Source organism: Rattus rattus, chromosome 12, assembly GCF_011064425.1.
Source record: "Rattus rattus isolate New Zealand chromosome 12, Rrattus_CSIRO_v1, whole genome shotgun sequence".
Classification (NCBI taxonomy): Eukaryota; Metazoa; Chordata; class Mammalia; order Rodentia; family Muridae; genus Rattus; species Rattus rattus.
The window spans coordinates 39,614,905-39,636,856 of record NC_046165.1 but is presented as its reverse complement, the minus strand read 5'-3'; positions in this window follow the sequence as shown (position 1 = coordinate 39,636,856).

Sequence of the window (21,952 nt, the reverse complement as noted above, 5' to 3'; positions counted from 1 at the left end):
TCTTCTATGACAGCAAAGCTTCCTGTTTTATCAAGATGTAGCTGCACAATTTATGACCCATTTGTGATGCCGTAGGTCATCTATATTTCTTTTAGCAATTCATATAATACATATGTATCCATTTAAGTTATCAATTTAAAATAATATTAATCTGTCTGGAAGATAACATTATCAACACTTCCCAATAATGGTTGAATGTGTCATCAAAGAATATAAATGCTAATATAACAACTAGAATTTGGAAATTATAGTTTTGAGTCTGAGTTTTCAATGAGGAATCTAAAGTCTATGCTATTTCTCACCAACCCTGCTGGCAGACAGGACCTTACTTAATGATTGTATCTTCTTTGGGGAATTCTCTTATCTTTTACATCAGTTGACTTTATATAAACAAGAAATAATACATAGGAAAATGGGAAGAATTTATTATGAATATAGACTTTGAGGTTTCTACTCTATTGACTCTATTGACGTAAACCTATGTTGAGAAATGACTTCACGAAAGCTGGAGGCTGATGCAGAGCAAAGCCGCTCACCCCACAGAATCCAGGAAGCAGAAAAAGGCAGACTATGGCAACATGTAACATACCTCAAAAGACCATGTCCACAGTGAGTTTAAACGAGGTTCAATCTCCAGAAATTTGAAAATCTTTTATAAATCTATCACTAGGTCAATCCGTTGATTGGATCAAAGCTGCCATAGAGCAAGTAGCCCTCAATAACTCTACATCAGCTAAAGGTTGAACCTTTTACATATAAGCCTTTGGGGGAAGTGCCTTATATCAGAACTGTAATATTTATGTTACATTTTTTCACATATAAATTCCTAAGTTTTACATGAAGAGTTTATAACCCCATAATTTGCTAAACAACTGCCTTCCACTAATACAATATTAATTTCCTATGATACATCATGTCACATCTCAAAAGTTAAACATTTTTGTGCTTATTCATAATTAAGATCCTTCTCCCACAGTCTTCACAACTAAAACGTACAAATTATTTTCCATATTTCCAGGACTCAACATGTTTTCCAGATTCTGAGGGCAAATACAGGTTTTTCTTAAGAACTATTTTCATATTTTGTATTTTTACATTCACATCAAATGAAATGTAGTTTATCCACAGTAATAAAGTGAAGGTGAACACTTAGCCATAACCCAGACATTTGCTCACTTCAAGACTGCATAGTCTTCTAATAATATTGAAATTTATAGCATAATCATAATTATATCTTTGTACTTGAGCAGGCCATTTTTTGCTGAGTTCTTAAAAATAAATTTTATGGTAATTATTCTTATATTTTATATATAATTAAGTATATATATCAATGATATATGTTCATTGATATTCAATTATATTTTATAAAATGCAATATTGCATTAGTGTAAACATAAAACACAGAACCAATGAGAAAAATATACTAGCATTCATGTAAAGAGTTCATCTTCATACAGGTGCTTTATGGAGTCACTAAAATTATTTTAGAAAATTGCTATTTCTACCTATTCTAATAATGAAGAAACTATATTTACTGAAATGTAAAAAATAGTGAGAAAATACTTCTACATTTTTAGGTGTATTACATGCCAAGTAGTAAATAATGAAAAAGATAACAAGGAGGTAAGAGAAAGTAACATCACAGGAGATCTAGTAACTAGCCTCTTCTGTAAAGATAGTTCAAATTAAAATTAGAATTGAAGCTTCCTTTTATTTTGTAATTGCTTCCAGTACACTAACGGAATCTATTCTTTCCCAAGTAGGCAGTAGAGACATAAAGTTGACATATTTAGTTTAAAAGGATATCTAAAACTTAACAGTATAAACCTCATTTATACTTCATGATAAATGTGTTGCTCTAATTTTCAGGTCTATTTCTTAGAGAAATAGAAGCTGCCCGATACAATCAAGGAAGGTGCTCTCTTATTGTATACCTGTCTTAGAGAACTCTGATTAACCTCTAATTTTCCAGTTTTACAATCCCAAAGCTTTCTTTCTTAGTCTAAGATGTATAGATAAACTGTCACAAGATATACACTACTGGCAGCATACACAGCCAAACAATAATACCACCCCAGACAACCATGTGAGAAACAGACTGAATGGGAGATGAGGTTAGAGCATAGCCTCCCTCATTAAAGATGGACAAATCCTATAAATCAATAGTGGAGTTAGACTCTTCCTCCTTGTATAGCAGGGTACATGAAACACTTACTGGAAGGAAGTTACAGTTTAGAAGCAGAACTATACAAATTGTACTCTTTTTATCCAGTGATTAGAGCTTCAACAAGTATGTTTAAATTTATGAATTCTAATAATTGTAAGCTTTATTTATCATTATTTTATGAGCATGAATGTTTGCCTAAATTGACATATGTGTACAACATGGTTGCCTAGAAACCAAGGAAGTAAAAAAGATGACCTTCGATCTCCTGCAACTAGAGTTCTAGTGTTGGGGTGCTGCATGCTCCAGATGTGTGCTGGCAGCTGAATTCAGGTCCTCTAGGTCCTCTGCAAGAAGGCTGAGTGTTCTTAACAACTGAGTACTCTCTCCAGACCCCAATACTAAAGATTTGTGCAAAATTTGAAAATGATGATACCCTGTAAACATGGGAAATATAAAATTACACATAATAAATATGAATATAGCTTTTGTAGGTTAATAGTGGTAAAAATATTAGGTGCACTGTGACACTTTCGAACGAAGTGATTTATCAAGCTTTCATTCATGTGCTGCCAGTTGACTTGTCTGAGAATGTCTGTAAGCTAAATGAGCTACTTTAGACTAATCTAAGATTTTTTTGTACCATTCTATTTCAGCCAGCATCTATGAACTTACAAGAGTGACAAATTCAAATGCAAGACCTACATTATTGTCATTGATTCCTTCATAATTTTGGACATACAAATTTTACCACATGAATCTCAGAAAGGAGAGGGGAACTCGTCTGTTCATAATAGCAATCAGTTATGTCTAGTGAAATATTACAGAGAGGAACCATTTATAATGCTAGAGCTGTAGATATACAATTTTTTCTATTTCCCCCTAATTCACCCAATTTTTATTTCAATTTTAAAATTTTCTAGTCAACTTGCACTTTAAAATATTTGCTTCTCATTCACACCATCAGCATATTCTGCTTTTTGTCATTTAAAAGGATTTACATGTCCCTTTTCCACTGCTAAACAACTTATCAGCATTTGAAGAAAGAAAAGATATTTTCTTGCAAATAGTAATTAGATTGGATTAGAATCTCAGACCTGTCTCTAGTGAAAATTCCATTTGTCCTCTCAGTTTTATTTTATACTAGAATAACTAATCTAAAGTTTTCCAATCAGAAGATACTAAATATAATAGAGTATGCTTTTGCACAGTCACTGTATGTCTTTTAAAGGCTGAATCAGTGGCAACTTTGCATGAAGTCAAAATATTTCCTCTTTTCTTGACTGGAGCACCTTCCTGGCTAATGTATTTCTGTCCATTTTATTTACATATTCAATAATGAAAAAAGATTATTCTTTGTAACAACTAAAAAAAAATCGCTGCTGGGAAAGAGGGATAGCGGTGGTGGTGGGCACCAGGAGGAATGAAAATAGGTGAAGGTGCTGTCAGGATGTCTTGCATAAGACATGAACAAATTTCAACAAAAATAATTGTCCAATCAAATTTCGTGTACTGCAAATCATTTTCTTTTCTTTTTTTTTTTATTAACTTGAATATTTCTTATATACATTTTAGTGTTATTCCCTTTCCGGTTTCTGGGCAAACATCCCCCTCCCCCCTCCCCTTCTTTATGGGTGTTCCCCTCCCCATCCTCCCCCCATTGCCACCCTCCCCCCAACAATCTAGTTCACTGGGGGTTCAGTCTTTGCAAATCATTTTCTTGTACTAATTTTTCTCTAATAACTAATTACCATCCATTCAAATAATGTCTCCTTGTTACTATGACAAATGTTTTGTTTTCTTTGTTTTGTCCTCTAACTATTCACACTGTATCTGCATTTTAGTATTTTAGCATTATCTCTTTTGTGATTTCACTTGACTAATTTATCTTTTCCTAATCTTTCTCTTCTCCTATATTAGAGAACATCTTCTCAATTGTTTTTGAACTGATATTGTTAGTTAGGTATTACTGTTCTTGAGAAAAGCAAACTTACCCTAGTTACTACATAGAACCAGATAAATTCCATTTGCCCCCAGCTTCCTCCTTTTGGGCTGGAATACTAATCTATAACTTTGCAACTTTCAGAAAAATTGAAAATAACAAGGACTATGCTTTTGCACAGCCACTGCATGTCATTTAAGGGCTGAATCGGTGGCCACTTTGCATGAAATCGAAATCTTTGCTCTTCTCTTTGACTGGAGCTCCTGCCTGGCCACTGTCTTTCTGTGTCTGTGCCAGCCATTAAATTTACATATTCAGTAACAGGAAAAAAGAAACCTTATTCTATATGAAGACAGCAGAGCTTTAAAATAAAGGTTTTAATTTAATCAATAAATATGTATGAGCAACTTTTGTTGTTGAAATATATATGTTCTTTTGTTTTGGATTACTACTATAATTCATTGTGACTTACTTACTGTTTCCTATAGAATGTTTAGGGGAAATCTTCGCATTCCACTCATGTTCAGGATGATACATTACCATAGCAAGGCAGAATTTTAGAAAATATTTTCTAAAAATCTACACTTATTTATTTGTTTATTTTTGTTAAGTAACATTTAAAGAAATATCATGGCACATGGTATTGTGATATTGGTCTAACACCAGCACTCTAAGATTGAAATAAGTTCAGGGCTACTGTGTGCTTGGTAGAAATACTTATATTTACCCAATTAAAATGAACAGTTTGGGGAAATAATGTAACTACTTTAAATATAGTAAAATACTATAATGATTTTTTTCATGCCTAGTATTTTTGGGGAATTTGTATAATGTATTTTGATTATAGTCACCCCCTACCAACTTGTAGATTCATGCCTTGTTCCCTATAGTGCCAATTTTGCACATTAATTATTTAAAAATATCCTGTTCAATTTGTGTTGCCTATATGCTCTCGGCGATACGCTTCTTTGTTTACATCATGGCAGCAAGTCCCCGCCACCATGGCTTCCTTGTTGCGATGAAACACATTGCTCTGAGATGTGATTCCACATGAACCATCTCATCTTTACGTTGTGTTCCATCATATATTTGGTCACAAAGGCAGGAATGGTTACTAAAACACAGAGAAGCTCTGTTTTAAGAAAACACTAGAGTAAATTTAGTAATGCTGAATTGTCATTTGGAAGATCAATTCCAAATAAAAATGAAAGTTGAAAAGGGAAAGTTATTCACACAGGCCACAGGCTGTAAGTGGAGTAAAGAGTTAATTTGAAGACTGAGTTTTCTCCTTGTAGGTTTCAATTTTCCAATGTAAATGACCATCACTTTTTCTAATTGGAAGAAATGAAATTATAAAAATAATTTCATAAGGAAAAAGACCTATTCTGTGGTGATGTGAAAGGAATTAAAGAACAAATGGAGCATATAAACTACACACGGATTTGCAATAGGATATAAGACATATATTTTTCTGTTCTTTATTTGTTTATTGTTTTCTTTACTCAGTGCCTATTCACTGTAAGCTGGGCATTATTTTAACGACTTCGTCTTTATTAGCTAACACACATAGGACTTAATATCTTAGCTGTCGCTTTCTGAGAGTAGTGGGGATTGATAGTGTTCACTAAATGGTACCACGTCGGGCTGTACTGTCAGTGGCATTAGCAGTGACTAGAAATAAAAAACCAGAAAGGACATGTCTGACACATAAGCAATATTGTCCGTGACAAACTGTGTTTTAGGAAATTGTTTCCCAAGTAAGGTTGTGTGCAGACACCTGTCACCACTCCTGTCTCTATTATAACAGTCCCTGAATATAACTCCCCACCCCTGTTCTTATCTGTGTTTATATACCACAGAGTTCAGGAAGGATGTAAGGAACCTTAAGGAATTACGTAGAGTAAAATAAGACAAATCCCTCTACTCCTTGTCTCAAACGCTCAGGCAATAGAGTTTTTCTAACGAAAGTAATTCCCTTATCACAGTCATATAACTATTCACAAAACAGAAGGGGCCTCTACAAGACTGTCCGTCTTGGATCACTAAATAATTATTTGGAAGATTACATGCCTCCTTAATTCTTACTCTACTAGAATTTGAGAAGCGATGAGCTCAGGATCTGTTAAGGACTTAAGAGCTTTCCAAGGAAATGATTTCTATAAAGACAGGGTTTTACATTACAATGTTCTCGGCTCCCACTGTCATGCCAGGGTGGGGCCCACTCAGCGAGCAGCTTATGTGGCATTTAGTCCATAAGCTGCTGATAGTCTTGATATCTGGGGTTCAGTTTCTCACAGATGGTGCCTGCTGTACTCGCTGCTTCTTAGTGTGACTTGTCAGTCATTGCATGATCTCCGTGTGGTCACAATTGCTTTTAAGTTCTATAGTGACATTTGAAATCCATCATATTTGACAGCTGTTCCACTTACTTGATAAACACTGTCTATGAGAGAATTTTTGTAATTTCCATTTCACTGACTCCATTTAAAACTTAAAACAGAGTTAATATGTGTTTACATGAGAAAAATAAATCTGCCAATGAATTGGAAAATTACAATAATTTTCTAATTACCTAAAACAAAATTGAAAACAAAATTACCCTCAATTACAAGCAAATTTTAGAGAAAAACAAAAACCCTGAATTCCTTCATTCATTTTCCTAGTCTAATTTGTGGATTTTTTCTTGTTCTTTTCTTCTAGGCCTTAAAGAACACACATACATATGTATGGAAAATAAATGTGAATATGTAGTCAAATTGTTAATCATATATGCATATTCTACCTATAATGCACTACTCTAAACTTCTTTAGGATCTGAATGAACATCATAAATGGGGGTAATTAATATATTTGAACAAATATATATTTGTATTATGTACGATTTTCACATTCTGACCTCCAGCATGTGAACTTTGATTCACAGAGTGTAAACAATGAAACCTGTAGGCAGGAAATCCTACATGATATCTGAGGAACAAACAGAAAGGTGAGTAATTTCAGCAAGATAAAGAATAATAGTTCATATTGTGCAAGAAACTTGAGCTTTGCAATTCAGTACTCTCTTGTTTTAGCCTCTCTCAATAAGCCATTTGTGCCTAGAAATCATCTCCTATGCACATTGCAATGATCAAGATGGCCTTACAGTTCACTTCCCCTTACCCTGACTATGTTTTATGCAATTGTCTCAATATAGGCCCTGAATTTCTTTCTTAGAGGTCTTAATTTATGAAATATGCAATTATGAATTCTTTCCCTGCCTCTTGGAAATGAGAATTATCTTCTCGCTTCTTGTCAAGTTTTATGACCAAGGATTGTGCTTTACTATCTTTTTGAAATGTGAGCAGCAGGAGAAAAGGTCAGACTGGTCTCCAAGTTTCTATGGGAAGTAACCTAAATTCACCAGTGCCAGTTAACAAACATAGAGGGTTAGTGACCTTGTCTAACCCCCAGCAAGTCTTTCTGTCCTTTTTGACTAGTAAACCTCAACAGATAAGATGTCCTGCATCATGTCCTTAAGGACTGTGAAGTCCATTTTCGGCCTCCTAATGTAGTTATATTTCGTGCTATTGCAGTGGTCAACGTAGATTTCCTCATCTGTTGACATTGTACAGTGCATTATCTTGATACCAGTTTGAGAGAAATGGCTAGACTCTAGTATCTGCATATCTATAATTATGAACTACATTTCAGTTGAATGGGGTTTTTTTCTACAGTTACACATGGAGTGAATTCCTTTAAAACTGCAATCACGATCACACTAAGTAGCAATGAAGCAACTGCTCTAATCCGTTCACTTGCTTTTATGAGGAGCTGTATCTCCTTTGCTTCTGAGATGAGAAGAGCCTATCAGGGATGCAAAGATTGGCCTTTGGGTGTCATAGTGAACGATTCTTTGTGTTTTGGACCTAGTCTGAGTAGAAGTGAAGGGTCTTTAGAAAAACAGGCTTATCTAGAGAAGGCGAAGTGCAGTTACTCCTTCCTACAGAGCACAGAGGGACCTTTGGCTTCAGCTGAATACTCAGGCCTGACTTCACCACAGCATTCCAGTGCCATGTTTGGATTTGCTGTAGCACACCAAAAAGGAAAAAAAATAGAATATATGCATTATATGTATATATACATATACACACACATACATATATATACATACATACATACATATATAATGTATATATATAATATATATATCCAGTTTGCTTTGTGTTCCTACTTTTCATTAAAGTATGAAATACTTTTCATTACCTTTCTTAGAAATTTAAATAACAGAAGAGATTTCGTACTTTAATACTTTCAATATTATCTCAAGTGAGTTGAAAATTCTTAAAATAGTCAATTACGTTTGTTCTTAACAAATACTTTGTACACAAACTTATAAAGGTTTTATAGAATCTGTAGACATGTGACAATAAAAAATAGCATTATTAAAAGGCAGCAGACAACAGCTGATAGAAGGACCCAACACATGTGTAGCAGAGAACTGTTGGGTCCAGACTCAGTCAGAGAACATGCACCTATCCCTCGGGAGATTGGAGACCCCAGGAGTGGGGAGGTGTGGTGGGTGTGGGGAGGTGAGGACATCCTTGTGGAGATGATGGGGGGAGGTATGGGATGTAGAAAAGTCAGAAGGTGGACTGGGAGGGGGATAAAATCTGGATTGTAAAAATTAAAAAAATAACAATACTCATAAAGAACACTAAGATGAACATAACATTTATAGCTATATCCCTATCTCTGTGTGTGTGTGTGTGTGTGTGTGTGTGTGCATAGATTTTTCAAACCTACTTTAATAAATGTTCTCAAATGCTTTTCCCCCTTTCTGAGCCCACCATCCAAAGGTAGAGAAGAAAAGTTGACAAATAAGACAAGGGGATGTGGACCTGTTTAGAATAGTTTGAAGCTATTTCAATCTTCATTGTCAGAATATCAACAGTCTGGTTCAAAGTGTGTCACCAAACAGGAATCAGCAGCTGTGGTGATCCAGCAGGAACACCCAGGCCTCTGCCTAATTTGCATGTGTCAGTGGGAGTGATCAGAGCCAATAGAAAAGCTAGGAGATGTTCTCTGCACTGCCTTTCTCAAAAAAGTCAAGATCAGCAAAGACCTTGTAAAAGTAGCTATGCAAGTATTCACTGTCTTTTGGATTCCACTTATACTCTCTCCAAACATCCTGTGTCCTCTCACTGGTCTTACTTCAGCAAAACATTACATGAGTCTGCTTCAGCAAAATTTCACATGAATCTGTCTCAGCAAAACATCATAAAAGTCTGCATCACATGACACAACCAGAAATTTCCAGTTCACATATATCTGTATTTTAAATTCCGAAGTGAAATTTTTCTGATTAGAAACTTGATAGGACAGCGAACATTATATATGTTTATTTATCAAACAAAGTGCAGGAACATGCGTGAGTTTATATGTATAATTATATATATATATATTGTTTCAACATATATATAGATGGCAGCCAGTTTAGAAGATGAACACATTTTGTTACAAACAGTGAATGCTAGAGTATCACCCAGACTTGTAAAAGGTACTAGAATCTAGGTATGCAAAAGGAAGTTTGTTATAGAGTGAAGTATGCATTCATTGGTTTAAAATTCTGTACATGTAAAATAATCACTTAATTTTATTTTTGTCTTTTTATCTTTACTTATATTGTTAGCTTTTCTCTTACAGTCAGCATCAAAACACTGAACCGTGGCCCTGATGGGCTTTAATCCTTTAACACATCTCTAGAATCAATGGGACTACTGTAAAGATTTCCTTTATTTGACTCCTAGTTTGTCATTGATTTTTTTCAGAATGTCTATTTGAGAATAATCTAAAGAAAGGTTGTAGAGGTGCCTAATCAATATGCTATTATTCTTCGTGACTTTGGCTGATTACCCATTTATTCTTTGAATATTGGGTAACAATTCAACAATACAGTATCTGGTTTACATGTTTGTTGAAGCCAAGAATCTGATGTGTCTTGAGTCTGAGAAAGTATTAACTTTAGCAGAGGCTGACCTGCAACAGGGCTTTAGAACTTACAGATCCAAATATCCAATTTAAGTGCACATAACAAAAAATGCTTAGGTATGAATAATTTTAATATCCATTATGGATAATTTCTTTCGTAAATATGATTCAATGAACCATCACATGAAGTGGCAACTCAGTTAAATGGGAGTTAAATATTCTTTGACTATATAATAAACAAAGGGGAATAAATGACATTTTACAAACATGAGAATATATAGCTTTAAATAGATCAAGTGAATAGTAATTTGAGGATCAATAATGTAAGTAAATAAAGGGAAACCACGAAACCAGAGAAGAATTCTGCAATGTTAAGAATATGATTTATTTGTTTAATTAGTGTTTTTAATCACAGGATTTGTCTAAAATAACTGATTCTGTATACTCAGGCAATATACTGTACTTACATTTCACCTTAGAGAATTCTATTAGGTCAAAGACATATATGATTGGATAAATAATTATACATGTATGAACTAACTATTGGGATTGTTAAGATTCAATAATAGATGTTTAATTAACATCCCAAAATTTGAGTTAATATTCAGATATTGACCATATTATCAAAATTTCTATTAAAGGAGTGATAGTAGTCACATAATGTCATATTTTATACAGTAAATGGAGAATTTAGAAGCAGCAAGATCTGACCCCATTTTCTGCTCTTACACAATTATGGCACATTCTTCTTCATTTGCATATTTTATGTATTTACAATTCAAAGGTTATCCCCTTTCACAATTTCCCCTCCAGAACTTCCCTAACCCATCCCCCCATCCTCCTGCTTCTATGAGGGTGCACCCCTCCAAACCCTCCACTCCCACCTCACCATCCTACTATTTCCCTACCCTGGGAAATCGAGCCTTCATAGGACCAAGGACCTCTCCTCCCATTGATGCTAGACAATGCCATCCTCTACTACACATGTGATTGTAGCCATGGGTCCCTCCATATACATGGAGATTGGTGGATTAGTCCCCGGGAGCTCCCCAGAGTCTAGTTGACAGATATTGTTGTTCTTCCTATGGGGCTGCAAACCTCTTCAGCTCCTTTGGTCCTTTCTCTAACTCCTCCGTTGGGGTACCCGTGCTCAGCCCAATGGTTGGCTGTGAGCATCTGCCTCGGTATTTGTTAGGAGACAGCTGTAGCATGTTCCTGTCAGCAAGCACTTCTTGGCATCTGCAATAGTGTCTGGGTTTGGTGTCTTTATATGGGATGGATCCTGAGGTAGGGCAGTCTCTAGATGGCCTTTCCTTCAGTATCTGCTCCACACTTTGTCGCTCTATTTCCTTTAGAAAGTAGCCTCTCTGGGTTAAGTTTTGGAGTAGTGGGTAGCCCTCAACCCGGGGCTTTGCGTAACCTCTGGATTTGGTCTCTACAGGTTCTCCCTCCTCTTTGTTGCACATTTCAGCTAATCTCATCCCTGTTGGGTCCTGGGAGCCTCTTGCTTTCCTGGCATCTGGGACTTGCTGGTGCTACCCCAGTTCCCCATCCCCCATTGTGTATATATCTCTTCATACACCTGCAGACTGTCTCCCGAAAACGTGTTTTATTATTACTTGGTAAGTTTCCTGGTTCCTATCCCAATACAAACAAACAAATTTCTTCATTCCACATCACATGTTATGACTCTGTGAAATTGTTATTTTCCTTGATTATTGCAAATGCCCAGAAAAGAGCAGTGTCGCCTTCTTTGCCCAGGCATCCATAGTGACATTTGATTTTATGACCAGACTTCCTTTGGCTTACCACAATTGGCATGAAATTTGGCTTTCAGTTAAAATGCCCTTACAATTCATTTGATATAACTCTCATCTGGATCTTGTAGTATGTTCTCTCTAGTTTCTATCAAATTCACCTTCTTGGCTTACACAGTTTTGCTAAAATTTAAGAAACTGGATCTTGTTCTCTTTTTCCTTTGACCCTAATTAAATAGTAAACAAAACTGACTTCCTGGAGTCAGCCACACCTAATAAAGCTTGCATGAGAAATCAAATACTATCAAATTGCATATAGTTCTACATCTTAGAGGCATTAAGTCATGATTAAACGAAAGCTTGTTGAAGTTAATTCCTTTAAACTTCACAGTTTCACCCAATGGTGAACATACTAGAGTTGTGGTCCTTTCCAGTTTTAAGAAAATGTCTGTCATTGTATCCTGTAGTTTCCCATAAATGCCATCTGTGGCTGCAGTGGGATAGGACTTGAAAAACCTCAGTGTTTTTGGCAAAAGATAGCTTGTTCCCTTCCAACTGCTTCCCTCCCACCAATAACTTTGAAGCTTGGCATACTGTGGTTTCTTTCTGTTTTTGAAAAACAGACATTTTTCCACTCCTATAACACCTCAACCATCTGAATTAATTGGACATAGGATTTAATTCTGATCCAAATTATTTTTTATTCCATTTAGCTCTTTAAACCTTAACTATTAGCAACACCACACTAAATTAATATAGAATAAAATGCAAATATTTATTAGCGAGTGATATACAATAAAGGGATTTAAAACTGTTAAGCCAATGATGGAAATACCACTTAAAACTAATGAACTTTGTTTTAAATAAAGAAACTATATCCTTAAAGAGAAGCAGAGATGGAAATATTCTGTACAGTATTGGGTGTTTAAGGTCTACCCTAGACACAGAGAATCACCAATGAACAGAAAGTATAGAATTTCTGGTGCAATTTAATATAAGGAAAAAGATTTAAATGAATAACAAGAGTGTGGGCTATGTACATGATCTCTGGATATATAAAAGTGTCCATGGAAATGTGCCAAACAAAAGATAACATGGGCGAAAGTCTTCCACAAGAAAATTTGTATTTACCTAAAGATCATTAGTATGTTTTTCAGACGACTTAGAAGTTTACTGAGGACGTCGCAATGATGTCATTGTAACTTGTCATGATGATGCTCAAAGATTTTACTACAGGTATGACCTGGAAGTAAAAGAAGTAAAAGAGTAACTTTCAATACCATGGCCTTTAAATATTCTTAAAGCAGTCTCTGGATACAGGATTGCTGTGCTTGGCCACAAAAATTTCCTCATGCTTGGAGCTTCACCTGTATTTCTTCTGGAATCTGGTAGAGCCACTAAGATGTGTTTGTGATCTCCCAAATATCACAGGAGCTTATGCACCTGGTTTGTAGACATTTGCCCTTCATTACAATAAGTACAATGGGGGAGTAATTCAAACAATCCCACTGAACGTAAGTTTACATGTGTGAGATATATGTATAACGCTTCACATATACTTGCATTTCTAAAATGTAGGATCATCATCGGTTTAAACAGCATTTAGCATCTTTCCACTTCCCTGATATTCACTGACACTCCCCACAGTGAAAGAGAATCAGCTTGCCTCTAGCTATTCTTATGATTCTAGACTATATTAAAATTATAAATCTATTGTTCAATATTAATTTTGTATTAAATATGAACAGAGTACAATTGCTAAGCAACATATAGAAGCCTGTTCTTATCTACCATACTTTCTATTAATCATAAATCAGAAATATTACCTTGGAATTCCAGGTAATAATCAATCCACATATTTTAAATGGCATGCCATTCTGATATTGGGATGAAACCTTTGCACCAATCATCTTTGTCTTCCTATGGAAAAGTGTTTCCTATTTCTTTAATATAGCAACAGTACATATGGCCACTTAGTACTCTGATTCAGAGTTGGCAATTGTGTACATGTATCCATAATTTTAATTAATAATGGCTTCATTGTAAATGAGAATTTGCAATTTCCAAATGCCAGAAAGAAGCTTTTAAGTATTTTCTTTAAGTGGAAAGGTAGGGATTTATATTCAGTAAAGGAGAAAGGCATATTGTATTGTGAGGTTTCTAAAATCAACAGTAAGTACAAAACAAAGAGACATGCTTCATTATACATTTTAAGAAATGTGCTGTGAGGTAGTTTTTGTCATTATGCTGATATCATACAGTATACTCCACAAACCTAGAGAATATAGGTCAGTCATTGACTGTGGCCTCTTAATACAATCAACAGACACAGTAAACACAAAAAGTATTGCTGCCAGCGTAAGATGTTTTATAATGAAGGTTTTCTTTCATCAGTGAATTAAATACACTCAGAAACACTGATAAAAATATAGTAAATCTTTAAAAGTGACTCATTGAGAAACAATTTACAATCACACACACACACAATCACACACACACACACAAACACACACACACACACACACACACACACACACACACACACACACACACACACACACACCCTCTGAAATGGAGTTAATAGATTCTTCTGCAGAAGTAAACATTGGATGGGATAGGAGAAAACAGTGACATGGGTTCATTCTGAGAGCATGATGGCAATTTTGGCAGGCTATTCAATGCCACAAGTATAATAATAATAATAATAATAATAATAATAATAATAATAATAATAATATCCTTTTCTTTCTTATAACTTTTTTATTAATGGTTGTTATTTGTTTATTTTATTCTTTTTTAATGGGTATATTTATTTACATTTCAAATGTTATTCCCTTTCCTGGTTTCCTGTCCATAGGTCTCCTATCACTTCCCAGTCCCCCAAAAGGGTGTCCCCCAATACACCCCACCTTACCACCCTCCCCGACATTTCCATGTACTGGAGGTCCAACTGCAGGACCAAGGGCTACCCCTTCCACTGGTGCCCCAACAAGGCTATTCTATGCTACCTATGCAGTTGGAGCCCTGGGTCACTCCATGTATAGTCTTTGGGAAGTGGTTTAGTCCCTGGAAGTTTTGGTTGGTTGTCATGACTGTTCTTTTGGGGTTGCAAGCCCCTTCAACTCTTTCAATCCTTCCTCTAGTTCCCCCAAAGGGGGCCCTGTTCTCAGTTCAGTGGTTTGCTGCTAGCATTCACCTCTGTATTTGACATGCTCTGGATGTGTTTCTCAGGAGAGTTTTATATCCAGTTCCTTTTCAGCTGGCATTTCTTAGCTTTATCAATCTTATCTAGATTTGGTGGCTGTATATATATGAGCCACATGTTGGGCAGGTTCTGACTGGCCATTCCTTCAATCTCTGCTCTAAACTTTGCCTCCATATCCCCTCCTATGGATACTTTATATTATATATATATATATGTCCCAGTGTATGCGATCCTCAGATATTAAGAGGAGGACCTAATGTGGAGCAGTCAAATTCATGCAAATGAAGGTTTATGAAGAAGGAACAATGTGCAGGTTATAATCAGTATTGGTAACAAGGTGTCTTTTAAAGAAAAGACATCAAACATTATTCCTCTGTAGTCCAGATAGAATAATCTTAACTTTCCTTTAGGTAAGTCATTTGGTGAGTAAGGTGTAACAACACACTAAGGTCAACAGGACCATCTCCAGCATCCTAGTACTTATAACTATCCATCAGCAGGAAGAAAAAACTACTAAAATCTTCTTTTCTTAGAAAGGATGATTTGTCTAAAGACACACACACAAATATCTTTTATTCGTTAAATTAATTAAATCACAGAATCCTTACATATTTGTTTATTTTATAGTGCTAGCTAATGCTTTATATCATGTCAAGAGAAGTAAAATTTTTATTATTATTCAAAAGGAAATGCTTGAACTGGGCAGTAAAAGTCCAAGGTAATAGAGTAGATATCTATTTCTTTTTTAGCTACATAAAATGTAATATTTTTGGTTTCACATCTTATTGATACATTAAAATAAGAACCATATAGTCATTTACAAGAACTTTGTATTAAATATCATTCTCAGTATAAATTTATCCAGGCTTAAGAGCACCTGGAGAATATCAACCACAGAAGAGGTTATAATAAAGAAAATTCAGATGATATGTTGTCATATTTATTTTTACTCATAAAAATCAGGAATTTATTTGGAGATCTAATGCATTCTCAGTTTGAATCTTCTAGATGACGGATTCTATAGGCCATGAGATTCTATTCTGTACAATAATGCTTCTGCAAAGAGATGTGTGTCTAGAAGAACATTTGCTTTAAAATGTTCTATCTTGAATTCAAACTATTGAAAGCTATTCTATACCTTAAATGTGTTAGGTGACCAAGAACTTTGGTTATTTGAAATTGTATATCCTAAACTGAAAATATACGCTTTAAATTTCAGCTCAACTATTTCAGTTGTATACAGTGGAAAAGAGAAAACAAGAGAAAAACATATACAATTCTCTTATTTCTCTGAGTTTTTCTCTGATATTCCTTTGCAATAATAGATCATGTCATATTAGAGTGGTCCCTTGTCCATACTGAGGCCTAGAGGGGATAGGGACATAGTCTGTTTTGGAACTTAAAATGTACTATATTTTAAATTAAAATCTAATTATGTCACATTTCAACTTCTCTTTTCTCCCAGATGGCCTTTCTCAAGTGCCCTCCCTCCACATTTTTCTATGTTTGTCTTTCATTCTCAAATTTATAACACCTTTACTTTGATCATTATCACTCTTATATCATTATATACTCTTATGTATGAATAAATATGCAAAAATAAAAATCTCTGTTTCTCTCTGCCGCTTTCTCTCTCTCTCTCTCTCTCTCTCTCTCTCTCTCTCTCTCTCTCTCTCTCTCTCTCTCTCTCTCTCTCTCCCCCACCCCCCTCTGTGCATGTGTGTGTGTGTGCGTGCATGCGTGTGTGTGTGTGTGTGTGTGTGTGTGTCTTAGTGCTTCCATTGCTGTGAAGAGACACTAAGACCAAGGCTACTATTATCAAGGACAACATTTAATTGGGGGTATCTAACAGTTTCAAGTTCAGTCCTTTCTCATCAATGTAGGAAGCCTGGAAGTATCCAGGCAGGCATGGCATTGGAGTAGCTGAGATTTCTAAATTATTTCTAAATTTTGTTCTGAAGGCAAGAAGAAGACTGTCTTCTAGGCATGTAGGAGGAAGTTTTCTGAAAGACCACCTCTATAGTGACACAGTTCCTCCACCGAGTCCCAGAACTCCTAATAGTGCCACTCTCAGGGATGAGCATATTCAAACCAGACTCTCTCTCTCTCTCTCTCTCTCTCTCTCTCTCTCTCTCTCTCTCTCTCTCTCTCTCTCTCTTTTATCTCTCTCTGTCTTTATCTCTTGGTCTCTGCCTCTCTGTCTCTGTCTCTCTTGCTCTCTCTCTCCGTGGTTTCAGAGCTAAATAATCCATGTATTAAATAACAAATTACAGAGTTTGTCCATGGGAATGGTCTCCCTCAGAGGCATTACTTGCCTGTAGTTTTTTGTCTAGGCAGGGAATTCAGTGAAATTAAATGTCTGTGGGCTTTAGCTGGTCTACTGATATTGGCTTTTTGTCTGATATTATGTTACCATTTCTAGGAAAGAATGTTTTGCAGTATGATTCCTGGTAGACTGGCTCTTAAACCTTTCCTCTTCTAACCCACTTCTGAGAAGTAACTTCAGTCATAGATGCAAGAACTGTAATGTAGATGTAACCAATGTGGATGGGGTCACCACAAATCACTGAACTCTGTATTATGTTCAGTTATAATTGTATGTAACGGTCATTATACACTGCAAAAAGGGACTTCTTCAAAGTCAGTGTTTAAGATCTATGCAATGGATGCCATAAAATGGATAAGTAGGATTAACTTAATGAAAATGACCATCTTACCAAAAGCAGTGTACAGATTCAATGCAATCCCATCAAAATGCAACACGGTCTTTTCATAGACATTGAAAGAGCAATTCTAAACTTCACATGGAAAAACAAAAAAACGAACAAGCAAAGCAAACAACAACAGTAACGATAACAACAAAAACAGGATAGCAGAAACGATCCTGAACAATAAAAAAAATTTCAGAAGGAATCATCATACCTGACCTCAAGCTGGAATACAGAGCTATAGTGATAAAAATGCATGGTATCGGTACAGAGAGAGACATGTTGATGAATGGAAAGGAATGGAAGTCCCAGAAATATACCCACAGACTTATGAATACTTGATTATTGATAAAGAAGCCAAAGCCAAATTATAGGAAAAACAAAGCATATTCAATAAATGAAGCTGGTCTAACTGAATGTCTACATGTAGAAGAATGAAAATAGATCCATATTTACCACTCTGCGTGAAACTCAAATCCATGTGGATTGAGGACATTAACATAAAACCAGATACACTACATCTTATAGAATAAAAAGTGGGAAATACCTTTCAATGCATTAGTACAAGAGACAAGTTCCTGAACAGAATATCAATGGCTCAAACTCTAAGATCAACAATTCATAGATTGGACCTCATGAAATTGCAAAGCTTCTATAAGGCAAAAGACACTATCAATAGGACAAATCGGCAACCTAAAGATTAGGAAAGGATCTTCATAACCTTCATCTGATCCAGAACTAATATCCAAAATTTACAAAGAACTCAAGAAGGTAGACAACAGTCAGAATGGCTAAGGTCAAAAACTCAGGTGACAACAGATGCTAACAAGGATGTGAAGAAAGAGGAACACTCCTCCACTGTTGGTGGGATTGCAGACTGGTACAACCAGTCTGGAAATCAGTCTGGAGGTTCCTCAGAAAACTGAACATTGCACTACCCAAGGATCCAGCTATACCACTCCTGGGCATATACCCAAAAGATGCTTCAACATACAACAAAGACACATGCTCCACTATGTTCATAGCAGTTTTATATAAAATAGCCAGAAGCTGGAAAGAACCCAGATGTCCTTCAACAGAGGAATGGATACAGAAAATATGGTACATCTACACAATGGAATACTACTCAGCTATCAAAAACAATGACTTCATGAGTTTCATAGGCAAGTTGATGGAACTAGAAAATATCATCCTGAGTGAGGTAACCCAATCACAAAAAAACACACATGGCATGCACTCAATGATAAGTCCCAAAATTTGCATTACCCAAGATACAATCCACAGACCACATGAAGTTCAAGAAGAAGAACTACCAAAGTGTGGATGCTTCAGTCCTTCTTAAAAGGGGGAACAAAAATATTCATAGTTTGGAGCAGAGACTTAAAGAATGGCCATTCAGAGTCTGCCCCACCTGGGGACCCAGTGAAGTAGCTCAGTCCCTGAAGGACATGCATGGTATGCATGCACTTGTGAGTGGATATGAGCCGTAATATACTGGTACTATGCTATACTCACAAACCCAAAGAAGCTAAGCAAGAAGTAAGGCCCAAGCAAGGAAGCTTTAATATCACTTAGAAGGGGGAATAAAATAGTCACAAGAGGTGGATGGAGGGAAGAAACTGGGAGGGAGGGGAATGGGGAGAAGAATGGGGCATTTATGATCAGGTTTGGGAAAGGACAGGAGAGATATCTAGATGGCCATAAAGATAAACTAATGAGGGTGAGGAGGTGGAGACCATCTCAACAAGGAGGCCTAGGATAAGGAGGCACCCAGAAATCTATGGGAGTGACCTTATCTGTGACTTACTACATTGAGTATATGAAATCTGAAGTGGTCACCTCCTAGCTAGTAAGAAACCGCAGTGGAGCTATAGAAACACCAACATACTTACAAAACATTAAAAAAAATTAATCCTGTCTACAAGAAATGTAGGCATGGGGAACAAAGCAGAGACTGAGGGAATGGCTAACTGATAACTGGTCCATCTTGAGACTATGCCATCCATGAGTATGCACCAATCCCTAACACCGTTAATGATACTCTGTTATGCTTGCAATAGGTGCATGTTGTCCTTTGAGAGGCTCCAAAGAGCAGCAGACTCAGACAAATAGAGACACAGTCAAACAATGGATTGAACATGGGGACTCTTTAAAGAAGGATTGCTTGCTGCAAAGGGTATAGGAACTCCTCAGAAAAACCTAGAGTCAACCAACCTGGACCCTTGAGGCTCTCAGATTCTGGACCAACAACCTAAGCACATACATGGGCTGGTCCTAGGCCTCTCTGCACATATGTAACAGATGTGCAACTTAATCTTCATTTGGAACCTGAACAACTGAAGTGAGTGCTATCCCAAAAGCTACTGCCTGTATTTGGGATATGTTCTAAAAACTGATCAGCCTTGTATGGCCTCAGTGGGAGAGGAAAGGCCTAGCCTTGCAGACATCTGATGTGTCAGGGTGGGGGAGATACCAATGTCAGAGGAGAGGGAGAGAGGAGGATGGGGGAAGGATTTTGGAAAGTGGTAACTAGGAAGGGGGTAGTGAGTGAGCAGGATGTAAATTTTATAAGTAAAAAGTAAAATTTAATTTAAAAAGTAAAAGAAAAAACTTCTATAGTTTTTTTAGAAGAAAGAATATACAAATAGACAAAATAAGAAGTGCAATTTAGTATCTACTTACGGCACAGTAACATTAATTTACAGAGAAAGTAAAAGAAAATCCTGTTATTATTTTGTCTACTCAATCTGTTTTTATCCTTTAAAAGATGGCAAAGCAGCTCAATTTGTAGCTTCATAAAAAGTGTATAGTTAGCCTCTTTGAGTTCATCAATTTTATCCTTCTCCTCAATCAATAAAAATAATAATAAATAAATACAAAACATAAAAGAACTACCATGTTTCATAGTAATCCAGAAGATAGTGTGTTTAAGACAATCTCCCATTATTCCGCCATCCCAGGCTCCCACACCAGCAATCATTCCCTCATTATTCCACAGTTGAGCAGCCAGTAAATTAGGTGTTAGTCAGCAGGCACACTCTATGAAAAACCAGAGAGGAAAGAGAAAACTTGGAACAAAATTTCCACTCACCTAGACAATTCAGAAATCATCACCTACTTCTACAATCAACCAAAACCAGATGTCTAGATACTAGCTTAAGAAAATCATCAATAGGGTTGGGGATTTAGCTCAGTGGTAGAGCACTTTCCTAGCAAGCGCAAGGTCCTGGGTTCGGTCCCCAGCTCCAAAATAAGAAAAAAAGAAAAAAAAAAAAAAAGAAAACCATCAATAATAGCCAAGTTCATATATATCCACTAGAGCCCTACTAGATTATTACAGCATTGAAAATTTCAACATAGCAAACACATAAGAAAAATAGACCTTAAAACAGCAATATGAAGTTGTCTTTTAAAAAGAAGTGAATAAACCCCATAAAGAAATACAGGAAAATGGAAACAAATAGTTGAGGGGAAATAATAAATCCCCTAATGGCAATCAATTAAAAGGTAGAAGGAAACAAATAATACTGTTCAAGACATGAAAATGGAAATAGAATCAATAAAGAAAACAACTGAGGGACGACCAGAAATGAAAACTTTAGGGATGCAAACAGGAACTTCAGAGGCAACTTCACCAATAGATGGAAGAAAGAATCTCAGGCATCGAAGATAGGACAGAAGAAATGGACACATCAGTCAAAAAAAGTTCCATCTAAACAAAAATTTCTGATGCAAAAAATCCAGGAGCCCAGGGACACTATGAAATAACAAACCCTATGAGTAATAGAAATAAAGACAGTTGAAGAATACCAGGCCAAATAAGAAATATTTTCAAAACAAAATTTATAAAAAACAATTCCTCAACCTAAAGAAGAGCATACATATGAAATTACAAGAAATATACATAGCTGCAAAAGGATTGGACCAGAAAAGTAAGCCACCCTCAGCAAAAATCTCTTGAAAAATATCCAAATATGCAGTACAAAGAAAGAATATTAAAAGAAGTAAAGAGAAAGACCATGTAACGTATAAAGGAATTCCTAGTAGAATTACACCTGACTTCTCAATGGAGACTCTAAAATCAGGAACAAAATAATTTGAACAAATGTGTTGCAGACTCTAACAGACCACAGTTCTCATCTCAGATTACCATATCCAGTAAAACTTTAAATTACCATAAATAACGAAAAGAAGATATTGCAAGGTAAA